At 39.2% G+C, this 18,283-nt stretch overlaps 1 protein-coding gene across 2 annotated transcripts in view; it reads right to left on the bottom strand.

The window, feature by feature from the left end:
• Window positions 1–17,675, bottom strand: part of AP1G1 (adaptor related protein complex 1 subunit gamma 1) — an 80,812-nt gene extending 63,137 nt beyond the window's left edge. For both annotated transcript variants that reach the window (XM_036832727.1, XM_036832726.1), the window contains exon 1: window positions 17,307–17,675. The gene's annotated coding sequence lies outside the window, so the exon portion shown is untranslated. The remainder of the gene's footprint in view (window positions 1–17,306) is intronic.
• Between the last annotated feature and the right edge of the window lie 608 nt (window positions 17,676–18,283).

Here is an 18,283-nt window from a genome sequence, read left to right as displayed (position 1 = left end):
ATTCCACATGCCGCGGAGCAACTAAGCCCGTGCGCCACAACTACTGAGCCTGTGCTCTAGAGCTCACGAGCCACAACTACTGAGCCCGCATGCCACAACTATTGAAGACTGCATGCCTAGAGCCCGTGCTCCACAACAAGGGAAGCCATTATAATGAGAAGCCCGCACACCACAACTATGAGTAGCCCCCGCTCCCAGCAACTAGAGAAAGCCCGCATGCAGCAACAAAGACACAACCAAAAATAAATAAACAAAATTATATTTCTACCTTAGATATGTAAGAAAGTCTATTCTAAAATTCCAGCCATTTCAAATCCTGCAAAACAGAAAATCAAAAAGCTTGCATCTATGTTTTGGCCAAAGCACTGAAAGGAGGGAGGCACACCACAGGAACTATGCATTGGAGGTAGTAGCAATTAAAGTCAAAGAATTACAAATGGAAGGAAAAATCACTGGGCTACAGAATTGGGCCTAGTAAGCTAGCCTCTCCTCTGGCCTCCTCCCCAAGTCTTCTTACACTAATAAACCTTAGAGATTATGGTTTTATATTCTGAAGATTTTGAACGACAAAGTTCTTAAACCTTTCAAAAACATACTCTTAACATGTTAAATATTCCTCACAGTTTCTACAAAGAAAAGAACACATTTAAAAGAAATGTTAGCGTCAAAACAATAAAAGAAAGATCCTAATAATCAACCACCATTGCCGGCCAAGCTACCTAGGGCAAAGCCGCCTGACTTCTCCAAGCCTCTGTTCCATCAACTAAAAAATAAGGGTATCGAATCAGCTTTAAAAATCTGTGAGGGACTTCCCTGGTGGTGCAGTGGTTAAGAATCTGCCTGCCAACGCAGGGGACATGGGTCAGAACCCTGGTCCGGGAAGATCACACATGCTGCAGAGCAACTAAGCCCGTGTGCCACAACTACTGAGCCTGTGCTCTAGAGCCCACGAGCCACAACTATTGAGCCCACGTGCTGCAACTACTGAAGCTGCCTAGAGCCTGTGCTCCGCAACAAGAGAAGCCACCACAATGAGAAGCCCGCACACCGCAAAGAACAGTAGCCCCATTCGCCACAACTAGAGAAAGCGCGCATGCAGCAATGAAGACCCAATGCAACCAAAAATAAATTAAAAAAAAAAAAAAAAAAAAAGGCTGTTGGAGAAAATTCACAACTCTTTCAAAAAAAAAAACTATGAGAACAAACATTTATGATCACATTACATATCATCCTATTCTCAGTTTGTCAATTTTAAAAGTATCATTATTTATAAATCAAAGGTACTCCCTTCATTTGACTGCTTGTACAAAAGCATCTGTATAAGCATCTCTGTACAAGGAAAAAATAAACTAAACCAAACTTCAATAAGGAGCAAAATATCATATACTATACTTAACTGAAATACAGCCATTAAGTTTGAGAATCTTGAATTCAGAAAGCAGCAGGATCAAGGTCTTTAATCAGAAAATGAAAAAAAAGTTTAACAGTTCAGGGCCCATAAGACTATAGTTATAAAACAGAGAATACAACATCATAAATGACATCAACATAAGCATCATTTAAATCCATTTCAAAATGGAAAGGGAGAATGTAAAAACTTTGGAATCAGAAGTTAGCTTCATGCACCTCTTCTTTTTCCTCCTTGTTCAATTCAATTAGTCACACTACCCCAGAGATGACCTAAGTAACAGGGAAACACGTTATACCAGTAAGTGCCAATCACTCATTCAACAAATATTTGCTGAGCATTCTCTATGCCAGGCATTGCAATAGGTGCTGGGGACTGGCAAGGACACAGTCTCTGTCCTTAAGATCTCAGTCTGCTGAGGAAAACAGATTTTTAAATTCCAGCCACACAATAAAAACCAGAAATTTGGCTTCCCCGGTGGTGCAGTGGTTGAGAATCTGCCTGCTAATGCAGGGGACATGGGTTCGAGCCCTGGTCTGGGAAGATCCCACATGCCGCAGAGCAGCTGGGCCCGTGAGCCACAATTACTGAGCCTGCACGTCTGGAGCCTGTGCTCCGCAACAAGAGAGGCCGCGATAGTGAGAGGCCCGTGCACCGCGATGAAGAGTGGCCCCCGCTTGCCACAACTAGAGAAAGCCCTCGCACAGAAACAAAGACCCAACACAGCCATAAATAAATAAATTAATTAATTAATTTTAAAAAAAACCCAGAAATTGCTAATCAATGACAGAACAGAAAATTGTATTTATGATAAGCCAAATTTTGTCATGGCCAAAGTAACTCAATATAATTAGAAATTTTTTCTTTTGTGAAATTTAGTGATTTCTGGATCAGCCGAACAAATCCAAAATCCCATACAGAAAGATATTTGTAGCACAGTACCAGTACACAATTACTCATCCAAAACCTTTACGGGAAAACTGAGAATTTCCTGAATTTTAGAAAAGTAATACAGTACCTACACTGTACATCATAACTTGCCCACTGTGTCTGGAGCAGCAGTTCCATTATCAAACAATATTTCTGCAGTAACACATAAGAATATTCACACCAAATGAGCGAAATAAATATTACAAACAGCCTCATATCTGGTCAGATCAGACTTTAACACCAAAAGAATTATGAAGAACATCTGGTTTTCAGTATTTTGGGGATTTCAGAACTGATAAGAGATTGTGCACCCTTATCCTTATCCAATGACCCTATCATTGTTTAAAATGATGACCCTGGAGTAAAATTACCCAGATTTGAATCCAAGCTCCACCACTTATTAGCTGTGTGTCCTTGTGTAAATAGCTTAACCTCTCAGAGTTGTGTCCTCATCTGCAAAATGGGGGAGGGGGGGTGTGAAGTACCTACCTCAATGGATTGTTACAAGAATTAAATTAGAATACATGTAAAATTCTTAGCAAAGTGCCTGACACCCAGTAATCACTAAACAAATGTTGGCCATAATGTTGGCTATATGAACAAATTATTCTTGCATAAAATAATTTTGAGCAAAAACAAGTTGAAGAAAGATACACAGTATCAATACTTACAAAGGTTTAAAACACATGAAAGTACCTATTCTTTAGAGATACTACAAAAATGCAGTAAGAGTACATGTATAACTGAATCACTTTGCTGTATACCTGAAACACTGTAAATCAACTATACTTCAATTTTAAAAATGCAGTAATGGAATAAGAAAGAACATGAATGTAAAAGATAACAAATCCAACACAGTGGCACATCTGGGAGGGAGGGGAATATGATCAGGGGCACTGATCCACAGGAAACTTCAGCTATACTAGTGATGTTTTATTTCTTAGACTAGGTAGTAGGTAAGTGAAGGTTTATTATTATTTTCCATATGCTTTACATCTGAAACATTTCTAAAAATTAGATTCAAATACATCTAATCTATGTAATGAATGCTGTAGACTACGTAACATACTTTTATTACAATGTTGAGGATTTCCTTATTTTTTGAAAGTGTTTACTTGCTTTTCAAAATACTCATAAACCACGAGATTCCTTAAAATACAACAGCTTAAACACCTATCATAAAAAACAATACTCTATGCTTTTTAAAAAAATTTGGTAAGAATATAATGTATATAGTAATGACTCAGCTATATGGAACATAGCTGAGAATCCAAAACACATTTTCATAATCTCGTGCAGCCAATAGAGAGCATCACATCAACACACATCTACACAGAATATCTACTTTACTCTATTTGCAGGTTCTTATTCAGCCTTTTCCAGAATAGAATTAGAAAACTAGAGAAACTGAAGAGAGTGGGGGCCAGGAGAAAGAAGCTGTTTTGGAAAAGGACACTGATGGTAGTTAAAGTGTCACCTAACAGCAAGGGAAAAAACAAAAACGGTAGCAAAACAAACAAATAAAACTTACATATAACAGAAACGAGCGTTCAAAAGCATAGTAGCAAGACTAATAAATTCTAGAGATCTGCTATAACAACACTGTGCCTATACAATATTATATTGTGAAACTGAAAATTTGTCAAGAGGATAGCTCTTATTGTATTCTTACCACAGTTTAAAAAATAAAGTTTGTGCCCTTACTTGACTTCTATACTATTAAAAAAAGTTAAATGATTAATCAAAAAGGAAAAGATCAAATCACTGGTAAATCTCTGACTTTGACTTTTACAATAATTACCTTAATTTACAGCTTTTTAAAAAATATCCACAATTAAAGCATTTATCTTACACACACACACACACACACAGAGCATAGTAGTCTGATGATACTTAAGTGTGCTAGCAAAAAGTCTTCAAGTCTCCCTACAGTCCTAAGGGTATTAACAAATTACAAACAGTACCATAATCCATTTTTATAATAAGACCCTGGTTCATCAAGGAATGGTTCAAAAAGATCAACATTTAACATTTAAAGCAGAAGGTAGAAAAAACTGAATATAAAACTATATCTTAACTCACCAAATTATACATTAAATATGTGCAATTTTTTGTCTATTATACCTCAATAAAGCTGTTTAAAAAATAAAGGTAACAATTACATGAAAATAAAAAGTATCCAGCGAATAACCAATTTCTAAAAATTATATAGTTCAGATACTGTCTGTTCTTATTAATTTAACCACCTGACCCATCAAAGACTGAGAAAGATATATTTAAGTCTATTACCATGACTGTGTGTCTGTCAACTTCTCCTTTTACATCTAACAACCTACATTTAGTATTTCAATGGTTTCAGCCAATGATTAAATGTCTATATATTTTATATGTACATGCTTGTACACTTTTTCAAAATAAAATGTCCCTCTTTGTCATCTTTTATAAAACTAATAATAAAAAGTAAAACACTAGGACAAGGATAGAAAGGAAACAGAAAAATTAAAAGTCTGACTTGTTAAGGTACAGGGACTGTGGATAAATATATTCTATTTAATTAATGGTTATTTGATAAATAATGATGAAAAATACAGAGAAAAAAAGAAGTGTGAAATTCATTTTGGAAAAATTTCTATCCAAAATGGTTAAACAAAATTAGGTTTTGGAGCTTAAACTAAATTAGATTACTTTACATACCCAAAGTAATCAAAATTTTAAATGCTTCACATAGGAAAGAAAAATTTTAAACAGTAGAAGAGACCAGAAAAATAAAATGACTGCATATGTTCCAATTCTCTTAAATTTTATCCCCAAAATGGAGAAAATGGTTATTTTTTCCAAAATCTCCACAAATCCCTTTGTGGGATAAAGATTTTCCTCATACATCAATACCACCTCCAAGACATAATCTTTTTTTCCTTTGAAATACCTATTTTTCCCACTCAAATATAAGTTCCCTAAAGCCTGATCCTTATTTGTTTTATTCATCCTTGTATTCCTCTTGCCTAAAAGAGTAGGAACTCACTAAATACTGTATTTATTGAATTCTAAAGGCTAGAAGAGTCTTATCTAACGAAAATATACTTGTCCTTTCCAAAGCATACAAAATAAAGTGCACTGGCTGCTAACAGCTATGGGAAAGGACTCAACCCAGTCCTCTATTCTACCCTGCTCAGTTAACTTTCTTCCTACTTCTGACCTCACTCCTGGGCTGTAAGCTCTGAGCTGACAGCCAACAGTCAAAAACACATAACCAGGACTTCCCTGGTGGCATAGTGGTCAAGAATCCGCCTGCCAATGCAGGGGACATGGGTTCGAGCCCTGGTCCAGGAAGATCCCACATGCAGCAGAGCAACTAAGCCCGTGCGCCACAACTACTGAGCCTGCGCTCTAGAGCCCCTGAGCCACAACTACTGAGCCTGCATGCCATAACTACTCAAGCCTGGGCACCTAGAGCCTGTGCTCCACAATAAGAGAGCCCCGGCAATGAGAAGTCCACGCACTGCAATGAAGAGTAGCCCCCACTCGCCGCAACTAGAGAAAGCCTGCGTGCAGCAACGAAGACCCAACGCAGCCATAAAAAAAAAAAAAGTACTTGTTTATTTATTTATTTTTTATTTATTTATTAAAAAAAAACCATATAACCAAGAGGCTGGGACTCCTGCTTGCTATTTGGTCCTTCTTCCTCTAAACTTAAACCTTAGATTTGAGCTCTAAATCTGAAAAGAAATCTTAAATTAAAAGCGATTTTCAATATCAAAATTATCTCCTTTTCTATCCACTCACTATACTTGAAGTCTTTCTTGCTAAACAGTAAGAAATTAGATCTCAGTTAACTTTACCACTCATTACTGTGTAACAATCCAGTCACAGATTTGTAAGTATGGCTGAAAATACTTAAGGGACCTAAGTTAACACTGGGCAAAACCCTCCAAAAGAAGTTACTGTGCTTTCTCTCTCATACTCTCCATATGGCCTAAACTTTCAAATTATGCTCCCCACAGAACCTTTATTTCAGATTTTTATCTTGTATGTATATTTGAATTGCTTTAGTGCATGTAAAACTTGCAAAATACTCTGACCAAAACAGTAAGCATGCTTACTAGTAAGAAACTTAAACTAAATTAATCAACAGTATTATGCTTCAATCAGACTTTTACTTTCCAATATATCTTAGAGACACCACCTGTCATTAATATGACTTAGCTGAGTTTTCTCACTGTGTTTTTATGGTTTTCTTTCTTTTAGGGAAAGTGGGCGGGGAGGGGAAGGCAGTGCACATCTATTTCTCCTGTATGAAGAATGTGTTCATAGAAGGGAATGTTCTACAGAGTGAACAAAAAGGAGAGACCAGTGTTAGTACATCATTGTTTGAATAAAAGAGATTAAATCTGGGGATAAGTATTTTGGTCTCTGGAGAGGCAAACACCATTGTGGGACAGGGATAGTTCTTTCATCAAGTTTCACACTGGCCTAGAATGATGAAACACTCAAGACCAGCCAACTTTATATGCTCTGGTTTCAGGCTCACAATGCAGCTTTCACAATGCAGCTTTCTGATTATTAATCACCTTCTTAAGTACCTTGCCTCCCAAACACCTCCATACAAGGAACAGAATGCCCTGAAAATAGACACAGGTAATTCAGTAGAAAAGCATAACCCCTTATGAATTACAACACTGTTATTTTAACTTACACATCAGTGAGTTCCATCAGGATGAATCATTCCTAGGTGAAATACTAAAATGGAATTCCTGGATCTTCAAGGCTAAGGCTGTGAAACGAGTAACCACATTAAGATACCACCACAACCTGTCGAGGCAGCCAGTTGGCATCTCTCTGAGAGATCTTAAGCTCAATTCTCCCTAAAATGCCACAGTGTTACAGGAATCTTTTTTTTTTTTTTTAATTTAATTTATTTATTTTTGGCTGTGTTGGGTCTTCGTTTCTGTGCAGGGCTTTCTCTAGTTGCGGCAAGTGGGGGCCACTCTTCATCGCGGTACGCGGGCCTCTCACTGTCGCGGCCTCTCTTGTTGCGGAGCACAGGCTCCAGACACGCAGGCTCAGTAGTTGTGGCTCACGGGCCCAGTTGCTCCGCGGCATGTGGGATCTTCCCAGATCAGGGCTCGAACCCGTGTCCCCTGCATTGGCAGGCGGATTCTCAACCACTGCACCACCAGGGAAGCCCAGGAATCTTCTTTTATGCTTAATTATCCATAACCAAAACTGAGATTTTAAAAATGGATGTATGTAAATGCAAATGTCTACTGAACGATTCAATCACATTAATTCTAATGAAAAGCAATAAAGGCCGAATAGGGCTTCCCTGGTGACGCAGTGGTTAAGAATCCGCCTGCCAATGCAGGAAACACGGGTTCGAACCCTAGTCTGGGAAGATCTCACATGCCGTGGATCAACTAAGCCCGTGTGCCACGACTACTGAGCCTGCGCTGTAGAACCCGCGAGCCACAAGTCCTGAAGCCCGTGTGCCTAGAGCCCATGCTCTGCAACGAGAAGCCCCCGCAATGAGAAGTCCGTGCACTACAAAGAGTAGCCCCTGCTCACCGCAACTAGAGGAAAGCCCGCGTGCAGCAACAAAGACCCAATGCAGCCAAAAATAAATAAATAAATAAATTCATTTTTAAAAAAGGCCGAATAAACAATGATAGATGAACATGATCAACATCAAATTTGACACAAATAAAATAAAAAGCAATTTTTCACTCTCCTAACCCTGATTTTAGCGAAGATATCTTAGAGTCCTCAATTATCAAAAACTGTCACAAAATTCTCCAAATAAAATCTTAATTTTCTTAAAGATATGCTCCAAAGGATAAGACAAATTTTAAGGGAAATATCTGTGCCTAGTGAGAATATAGATACATTTTTAACTTCTGTATATTTTGATATTTTTCATATAATGACCATGCATAATTTGAGAATTCTTGCTTTGAAGATTCAAACAAATTAACAAAAACTACAAGAATGGATAAATAACGCAAAACTGCAAACTTCCAAAATAATAAGATGGTATTCATCCTAAAAGGACAGAGTCACAGTTATCTATGGGCATTTTTCTACAGAGTGACATTAGAAAGTTATGAGAAAATGATTTAATACTAAGATAACAAGTTTTCCCTAGCATATTCTTCATGAATCCAAGTTCTGTTAATTTGGGATAGCAAGAAGGAGGTGGGGATGAGGGGCTCTGGTCTATAAGAAATGAAAGATTCATTTTTAACCTATATTTGACATTAGTTAGAAATGGGGGGGGGAAGTCCCACTGACAACAGTGCCGAAAACTATAAAATATCTAGGAATAAATTTAGCAAGAAAGGTACATGAACTAGATGAAGACAGGTATTAAATCTATGAAACCTTTACTGAAGAACCTAAAACTAAAATAAGACCTCAATAAATGGAAACATCATAATAAGGAAAAGTTATCCTCATTAAAAAATGTCAGGCCTCCCAAAATTAATATATGAATACAGTGCAATCCCAAACACTGGGCTTGGGCTTCCCTGGTGGCGCAGTGGTTAAGAATCCATCTGCCAATGCAGAGGACGCGGGATCCAGCCCTGGTCCGGAAAGATCCCACATGCTGCGAAGCAATTAAGCCCGTCTGCCACAACTACTGAGCCTGTGCTCTAGAGCCCGCGTGCCACAACTACTGAGCCCACGTGCCACAACTACTGAAGCCCGCGCACCTAGAGCCCATGCCTCTCAACAAGAGAAGCCACCGCAATGAGAAGCCCGCGCACCGCAGAGTAGCCCCCACGCGCTGCAACTAAAGAAAGCCCACGCACAGCAATGAAGACCTAACACAGCCAAAAATAAAATAAATTTTTCAAAATTAATTAATTAAAAATAAAAAAACACTGGGCTTTTTTGAGGTTTTCTGAACTCAACAGAATTATTTTCAACCCATACAGATGTAAGAATAAATGTTTAAGAACAGTCAAGAAAATGGAAAACTACAGTGACAGGAGCTATTCTTAACAGAGTGTAAGTTTCTATAAAGTTATGATATTCAAGCACAGGGAGATCAGCTCGGTGCTTTGTGACCGCCTGGGGGGTGGGATGGGGAGGGTGGGAGATGCGGGAGGGAGGAGATATGGGAATGTGTGTATATGTGTAGCTGATTCACTATGTTATAAAGCAGAAACTAACACACCATTGTGAAGCAATTATACCTCAATAAAGATGTTTAAAAAATAAAAAAAATAAAAAAAAATAAAATAAAAAGTTATGATATTCAAAACAGTAAAATAATGGTACAGGAAGAGTAAAACAGAACATCCAGAAATAGAGTAAACATATATGGGAACTTAACATATGATAAGGTGGTATTTAATTCATTGAGGAAAAGATGGTTTACTTAGTCTAGACATAGTTGGTTCTTTATACAAAGGAAAACCACATAAGACCCCTTCACATTATATAAAAATTAACTCCAGATTAATAAACGCATGTGTTATACAACAAAGAATTAATGTACCATAAGATGTTCCTACAAGATAAGGAGAAAAGCAACTTGAAAGAAAAATGAACCAAGGACATAGACAATTCTCAGTAAAGGAAATCCAAAAGGCCAAAAATCATATCAAAAGAGGCTAGCTCCAGCAATAGTCAAGGAAATTAAAATTAAGATGAAACTGAGAAACCATTTACCAACTAGCAGAGCAGCAAAAATTAAATTAAGTAATTACATCTAATGATGTGATGTTATGGAGAACCCACTGCTGGTGGAGATGGAAATTATGACAACCTATTTAGAGAGTAATCTGGCAATAATAACATTTAAAATATAATTCCTTTAACTCAGAAATCCCACCTTGGAGATTCTAGCCTGTAGAAATAATAGCATCAGCAAATAAGGTGACATGTACAAGGATGTTTACTGTAGCGCTGTTCGTAGTGGCAAAATCTAGAAACAGCCCAAATGTCCACAAGAAAATAACTGAATAAATTATGTAGAGTACATCCATACTATGAGACATAATAGGGATACTTAAAAGAACAAGATAGAATTATACTTACTGACCATGATGTGTTAAGAAAACCTTGCTACAGAGTAACATAAAAAGTATGATCAAAAAAAAAAAAAAAAGGTATCCTCTACCTTTTGTAAAAACAAAGAATCCCTATATATGCACATTTATGTTGTATATATAGTACTTGACCAAGCATGGAGAGAAATGTTGAAGTATACCCATAACCTGGTAAAATGGCTGGGGAGTAATAACAAAAGGATTAGGGAAATGAACAGCTTTTTTCAAAGTATGTCTTTAGATTTTTTTCATTTATTACAATGGACCTCTATGATGTTGTAAATTAAATAGATTAAAGACTTTTTAAAAATCCTCAGCACTATTAAAGTAGATTATTCAAACACAAGGGGAGAGGGACTTCCCTTGTGGCGCAGTGGTTAAGACTCCATGCTCCCAATGCAGGGGGCCTGGGTTCAAGCCCTGATCAGGGAACTAGATCCCACATGCACGCCACAACTAAGAGTTCACATGCCACAACTAAGGAGCCCGCATGCCACAACTAAGACCCAGTGCAACCAAATAAATATTAAAAAAATTCACTGTTATACAGCAGAAACTAACACAACATTGTAAAGCAATTACACTCCAATAAAGATGCTAAAAAACAAAACAAAACAAAACACAAAGGGAGAGTCAGTAACAAATCACTGAACTATCAACATATTTCCATTTTGGGGGAAAAGACTGAAGTTCTCAACTTACTATTAGTTTCTTCAGCATAATGAATTACATAATAGGTATTCAAAAGAAAGAAAAAAGACGGCAGGAAGAGTGTATTTCTCTGCTGTCACTTGAAGCTTTTGCATAAGAAAGAGTCTGAGCAAATTGCAAAGAGAAAAGGATAATATCAATTTTAGAATTAAACATGTAAATAATATTTTCAAAGACACGGAGATAAGGTTTTGTATATGTTCTAAACCTGAAAATAAACTTCACTGACATCAACTCTATCGGTCACAAGTAAATGACCTGTAGTAAACTTCCATAGCTCACTCAGGACCCTGACTGCTTTTGGCTTGACCAATTACCATATATCTGAGGACCTGAACATGTTTCCGTATTATTTTCATTCACATCATCTATTCTGCAGAGTAGCTACTAAGTGCCAGGCACTGTGCTATGTACTAGGGATGCCATCAATTAGATAGTTCTTGTCCTCTGAAGCTCAGGAAAAGTAAACAATTCAACAAATACTAAAAAAAAAAAAAAAGTACTATACTCCTTTGCCTGGTGTAGAGAGGAAGGAAGAACAGGTTCACCAGATGGAAGGGAGGAAGAAAAGCATTCCAGGTATAAGCAGAACAGGTGCAATGAATGAAAGAACATGGAGTATTGAAGGAACAGCAAAAAGTTCAGTGTGTGTAAATAGAATAATACAACCAAGTGCTAGTAAAGTCAAATTGTAAGCAACTTCCTCATTCTACTTTCTTAAATAATCAACACCATCTATTAAGCTTTCATCATGTAAAGTTCCTAAAGAAAATACAGAGGTCATGCCTTCACTGACAGAGAGAAATACACATTTTAAAAAATCAAATACATTTATTGAGTACTATCAGAAAAACAGGCTCAGGGACTTCCCTCGTGGTCCAGTGGCTGGGACTCCATGCTCCCAATGCAAGGGGCCAGGGTTCGACCCCTGGTCAGGGAGATGGATCCCACGTGCTGCAACAGAGAGCCTCATGCCGCAACTTAAGATGCTGCAACTTAAGATGCCGCAACTAAGACCCGATGCAGCCAAATAAATAAATAAATATTTTTGAAAAAGAGAAAGAGACTCTTTTTTGTTTGGTTGTTTGTTTTTTTAATTTTTGGCCACACAGAGCTGCATGCAGGATCTTAGTTCCCTGACCAGGGATCGAACCCACGCCCCCTGCAGTGGAAGCACGCAGTCTTAACCACTGGACCACCAGGGAAGGCCCAAGACTGCTTCTTCTTACGACAGTTTTCCTTCAGTAATCATACCCAAAAAACCCTAATATTTACAAAGATTTAATTAACTCTATACAGTGTACCTATTTTTTCAGTTAGTTTCCCCATTCATTTCAAACCAGTATTTTCACCATATTTTAAAAGTATCATGTTTTGAAAAATTTCAAAAAGTGGGAAAGGAATCTTTCGTGCAGACTTCAAAAAGGAATTTAAAAAATTAACTTCCCTTCCTTTTCTTCAGCTTGAAACTGAACAATTTCCCAACAGTGAGGTTTAGTAAGTAGCTACTAAACTGAGCTGTAAAAACACTGATGGAACTTCTTTTAATTTGAGTTGTTCAACTGTGTAATCATTTACAAAAGTTACATCTTATAACCAAGTAGTGTACATCATCTATGCTATGACAGTCTTAATTTTAACCCAAAGGCTTATAAGGAGGGGAGTGCAAATACTTTACAGTTCCAAAGACCTAAGTTCATGTCTTTCTCATATTTGCTCTTCCCAAGAATGCATAACATTAACCTCAAAGCCAGATAAGCTGCAAAGCCTAGGATGCTCAGCCCAACACAATCAGCTACAACATGCAAACTGGAGTGAGCAAAGCAACTGCATATCAGGTTACACTGTGACTGCTGTAACAACAGAGAAGAGAGGGTAAAAACTACTTGCCTTTAAGATGTCTTTAATTATTAATAAAGTACAAAGGTCACATATGTTTTCTCCATCTTTAAAAAGAGAAAAAACAATTTTTTTCCTTCTAAGACTGTTTTTCACTGTAATACTTATAACTCATTGTCTCTCTCCAATGGTCTGAGTAGGCCAACACAAGGCCCCCCCAAAAAAGGCAAAATTTCCAAGTACCTAGTGAAAAAAGCATTTCTCGTTTTAATCATATTATCCTAACCCTTGCCCTTTTTTGTACAAAAGTGTTAGTTAATACTGACTCAACAAGTTTGGCAAGTGTGGGTTTTTTTTTTTCTTCCACTTTTGGACTCTTCAAACTTTGACAAGAGATTGTTCCAGTAACCAGAACTCATGGCAAATTAAGCGTTTTATGTTACTCCTTCAGTGAAGAAAAACCTTACATGTACTTTGAAGGTAGAAATGACGCTTTTACTGATACAAAATTTTCTATACAAAAAGAAAATGAAGGGCTTCCCTGGTGGCGCAGTGGTTACGAATCCGCCTGCCAATGCAGGGGACACGGGTTCCAGCCCTGGTCCGGGAAGATCCCACATGCCACGGAGCAACTAAGCCTGTGCGCCACAACTACTGAGCCTGCGCTCTAGAGCCCGCGAGCCACAACTACTGAGCCCAGGTGCCACGACTACTGAAGCCCACACACCTAGAGCCCATGCTCCGCAACAAGAGAAGCCACCACAATGAGAAGCGCACGCACCGCAACGAAGAGTAGCCCCCACTCGACGCAACTAAAGAAAGCCCACATGCAGCAATGAAAACCTAATGCAGCCAAAAATTAATTTTTAAAAAAAGCAAATGGAAAAATCCTAATACTTTCTAACAAAGATGATTTTCAAAACCTATAAGCCAAGAAACATAAGAGCTTAGATAAATCTATATGTTCCCTTAATTTTAAAACTGCTTGCTACTTTAATACCATCCTGCATGAAAGAAACTGAATGTAAGTAACAACGGGATGAAAGAACGCCAAAATCAACTGAGAACGATTCATAAAGGAAGACTGAATGACAAACACCTAAAACAGATAAACAAGTTGCTGCAGTTTGAAGAAAGGTAATAGCTTTAGATTTTCTGAAGCTAAATCTAAATAAGAGTTTTAAAGTTTTGATATCAAATCCTGCCGTATACACAAAAATTTTAAATCCTCGGCAAATGCAAATAAGGGGATTAAGCATTTTGAAAATCTGTTTTGGTATGTATTTTCCCAATTCAATTTTTTTAATTAAAAAATAATCTTTTGGAAAATACTCATTCAACTTTTTCAATTCGCATAAAGAGTTGTTACAAATCACATAAAAACCTGAGTTTTTGTTTTTGTACATGACTGATTTCAAGACTACTTTTAAAATAGTGAGATGAAATATCACCAAGGCACTGCTGACAATTTTTGTACTTTATAGTTTCACTCTAAAATTCATCTTCAAATCTAGAACTGCTGTCAGTGAAACAGATCAAAGAACAAGCAACTGCTCCAAAAGAAAATAAACTGAGGTTTCCTAAACAATGTTTATTTCAAGTATAATCCCAACAACCCCTTAGACAAAGTAGACATTCAAGTATGTGCTGATCAATCAAAGGTGCACTAAAATAGGGGCTTCCCTGGTGGCACAGTGGTTAAGAATCCGCCAGCCAGTGCAGGGTACACGGGTTCGAGCCCTGGTCCGGGAAGATCCCACGTGCCGCTTAGCAACTAAGCCTGCACTAAGCAACTAAGCAACTGAGCCCGCGGGCCACAACTCCTGAAGCCCGGGCACCTGGAGCCCATGCTCTTCAACAAGAGAAGCCACCACAATGAAAAGCCCACGCACCGCAATGAAGAGTAGCCCCTGCTCACCGCAACTAGAGAAAGCCCGCGCACAGCAACAAAGACCCAACGCAGCCAAAAATAAATAAAATAATAATAAAATTTTTTTAAGTGTGCACTAAAATAAACACTTTACTTATCATTTGCAAGGCAAAGGACGCTTTCTCCAATTGAATGCAAACTACCTAAGAATGAATGACATTTAAATACCAGTACATAATACCATGAAATGAACTGAGTAAATAACACGTATCTGATAGCTCTTCCAATACCTTGTTTTAAAAGCGTATCTCAGAGACTTCCCTGGTGGTGCAGTGGTTAAGAATCCGCCTGCCAAGGCAGGGGCCACAGTTCGAGCCCTGGTCTGGGAAGACCCCACATGCCGTGGAGCAACTAAGCCCATGCGCCACAACTACTGAGCCTGCGCTCTAGAGCCCGCGAGCCACAACTACTGGGCCCGTGTGCACAACTACTGAAGCCCGCACACCTAGAGCCCGTGCTCCTTAACAAAGACAAGCCACCCCAATGAGAAGCCCGCACACTGCAACCAAGAGTAGCCCCTGCTCACTGCAACTAGAGAAAGCCCGTGCGCAGCAAAGAAGACTCAACGCAGCCAAAGATAAATAAATAAATTTATTTATTTATTTAAAAAATAAATAAAATAAAAAATATATATAAAAGTGTATCTCAGAAATGGAACATTTCAGTAACAACTACAAGGGGATACTTAGTAAATGAGTGAGGATTCCATATATGTTCTGTTTGACAGTTCTTTAAACCAAAAGAGAAACTCCATAGCTTCAGAGTAAATACACAAATAGTAAATATATTTTTGAAAAGTCTCCTTAAAACAAATAACAAGAACACTATTTACATTGAAAACATTCACTCTTCTACTAAGACATCATAGGACTAGTACAGGAATTTATCTACCTGATAATAACCTGATAAGAACAACGCACTTTTACATGGATTAGAAGTATTAAAAGATTTGATCCAGTTCAAGTTATAAATTTAAGTTTCAGCAGTCACTAGGCTACAATCTCAAATAAGTTACTTCTCTTTTGCAGATGTTAAAACACAGGCTGAGGTGAAACAGAGGTGACTCAATCACACCTAACTTGAAATGTAAGAAATAATCAGTGAACTGCAGTGAAATGCTTTTTATTCAAGCATGCTATACTGCAAAACATACGTTAAGAGTAGAATAAAAGTGATGAAATTATGGGTACCTGGAGAGTCTATATTTTTAAAACAAAAGTTAAGGGGTATACAGCCTGACAAGCACTATGGAGAACAGTAAAAGTGAGTATTTAAAATCCAACTATCCCCAGAAAAATCCGATACTCGAAGTCAATCCAAGTATCTTTAGAGTTAGTCAACGAAGAACACTACTGTACAAACCACTTGAAAGTTAAAATCACTAAGAAATTTTCATTCACTCCTCTCTTCTGTTAACTAATCCCTACAATACCCAAAAAAGTTACTTTCTTTTTCTACCAATGTCAGATTAAGATTCTTTTTCAAAAAAAAAAAATTATTTTTCACAGGCAGATTTCCATGGGCAGGGATATACAACATCAAGAAAAATACTAAGTGTCAAAAAGTACCCAAAAGCTAAGTGTTCAGCATAGGAAGGGAACCCACCACAAATGAGAAAACATTTGACAGCCTCTCCCTACCACCTTCCCCCCAAAAGCCCTTTAATGAGCTTTATAAACATTTACTGTTGAAGTACACTCTGAGCGAGTGGTTCGACGAATCTCCTACACCTAACAAGGAAACACAACCAACGTCCCGACTCTGTCAAGCGGTCAAGACCGGGAGAATTATTAGTTATCGACGCCTGCAGGATCAGGAGTTTGAGAGAAGGGTAAGCAGTGTATTCGCAGGTGAGTTTAAGAAAATAGAGGAGGAAAAAAAAAAAAAAAAAAGCCCGGAAAATTGGGAAAGAAGTTGGTGGGAAGGCTAGAGAGAAGCGAGGCCAATGTCCAGTTTGAAGAGAACGGCAATGCAGGCGCAGACGACGTTTAACTGAGCATTTGCAAGTGCTGAAGAGAGATCCACGAAAGACCTGACCCAGGTACAAGATACAAGAACGCTGATACGTGGCATAGAGAAGACACGCGGGGGTGAGACCCGCCCCGCAAACCCCAGGCTCTCTGAATGAGCCCCACAAGGAGGAGCGCAGCCTGAGAAAGTCAATTGGTCCACGGAGGCCCGCACCGGCCGGGCAACGCCACAGCAAGGAACGCAGCCGCGCGCGGACCCTCCCGGTCCGACGCCTTGGGGTCGGCGCTCAAGAATTCGTAACAACCCCTGAGCTCCGGGCCCCTCCTGGCCCAGCTTCTGTCCTCTCTTCACCCCCCACGGTCTGGGACCGGACACCTGGGGTTGACAGGAAGCTTCTGGCCGAGCGCTCCCGGCAGGCGCGGGGTAAAAAAGGCAATATGCTCTTAGCGCCGCGAGGGACACTCACCGGCCCGAAACCTCGAATGAAACCTGCAGCTCCGGGGGCGGCGGCAGCAGTGGCAGCAGGAACCGAACATCCAAAATGGCGGCTCCCTCGGCCTCACCACCGCTACTGCAGGCGGAGGGATCCTTAGGTCGGAAGGAGTTTTTAACTAACTTTGCACACTATCGCAGAAACTTCGGTCCCTATCTCCCTCTGCTTGTCGATCCCGCGTCTCCTGACCGCAACTTCTCGTGCCTCCCCTCTCCTATTATCCAAGAACTGGGACCCCGCCGAGGACTATTTGCCAAGGAGGAGGTGACTGCTCCTGGCAGAGCGACGCAAAGCGTAGCAAGGAACGGGGCTGTCACTGATGACGCGAGACGCTGCTGCCGAGTCACCGCTGCGAAGAGTCTGAGCGAGAAAGATCCGGTCGACCCCAGAGCCCACGGACATTGGTTCCGCTTTGGGGGGTGGGCTGGGCTACCAGGAAGTGGCGGGGCCACCTGAAGAGGGTGGGGCTAGCAAGGTAGCGAAGGAAGTGGGGAGGCGAGGCAGGTGGGGGCGGAGAACACTGAACTAGGCTGTGCCGGTCCTAATCCACCAGAGCCCCAAATTCTCACCTATCACGTTTGAGACCTTAGCTTTCTCTTTAGGTTAACTTCAGGAACATGCTCCAAGTGGTCTTGGATTCTGAGGTTTTTATGGCATCTTTGCAATGTATTTTATAAAAATAAAAAGAGAGGATGACACAGAAGAATAGATTCCAAGCCCAGTATCACCTTTCAACCTGTGCATTGAAAAAGATATTTAAACTCTCTGGGCTTCAATTTCCTCAAATGTAAAAAGAGAGGATTTGGACTAGTGATAGCTAAAACCATTCCAGAATGGGCTTTCTGACTGTGATTCCATGCACTAATGACCTGAGCCAAAAACAGTCCAACCATACAGGTCCTGGCTTGATAAATAATCACTAACACCTGACACGAATATTTTCCATGTTT

This window comes from Balaenoptera musculus, chromosome 19, assembly GCF_009873245.2.
Source record: "Balaenoptera musculus isolate JJ_BM4_2016_0621 chromosome 19, mBalMus1.pri.v3, whole genome shotgun sequence".
Classification (NCBI taxonomy): Eukaryota; Metazoa; Chordata; class Mammalia; order Artiodactyla; family Balaenopteridae; genus Balaenoptera; species Balaenoptera musculus.
This window is presented reverse-complemented; position numbering and strand designations above follow the sequence as displayed.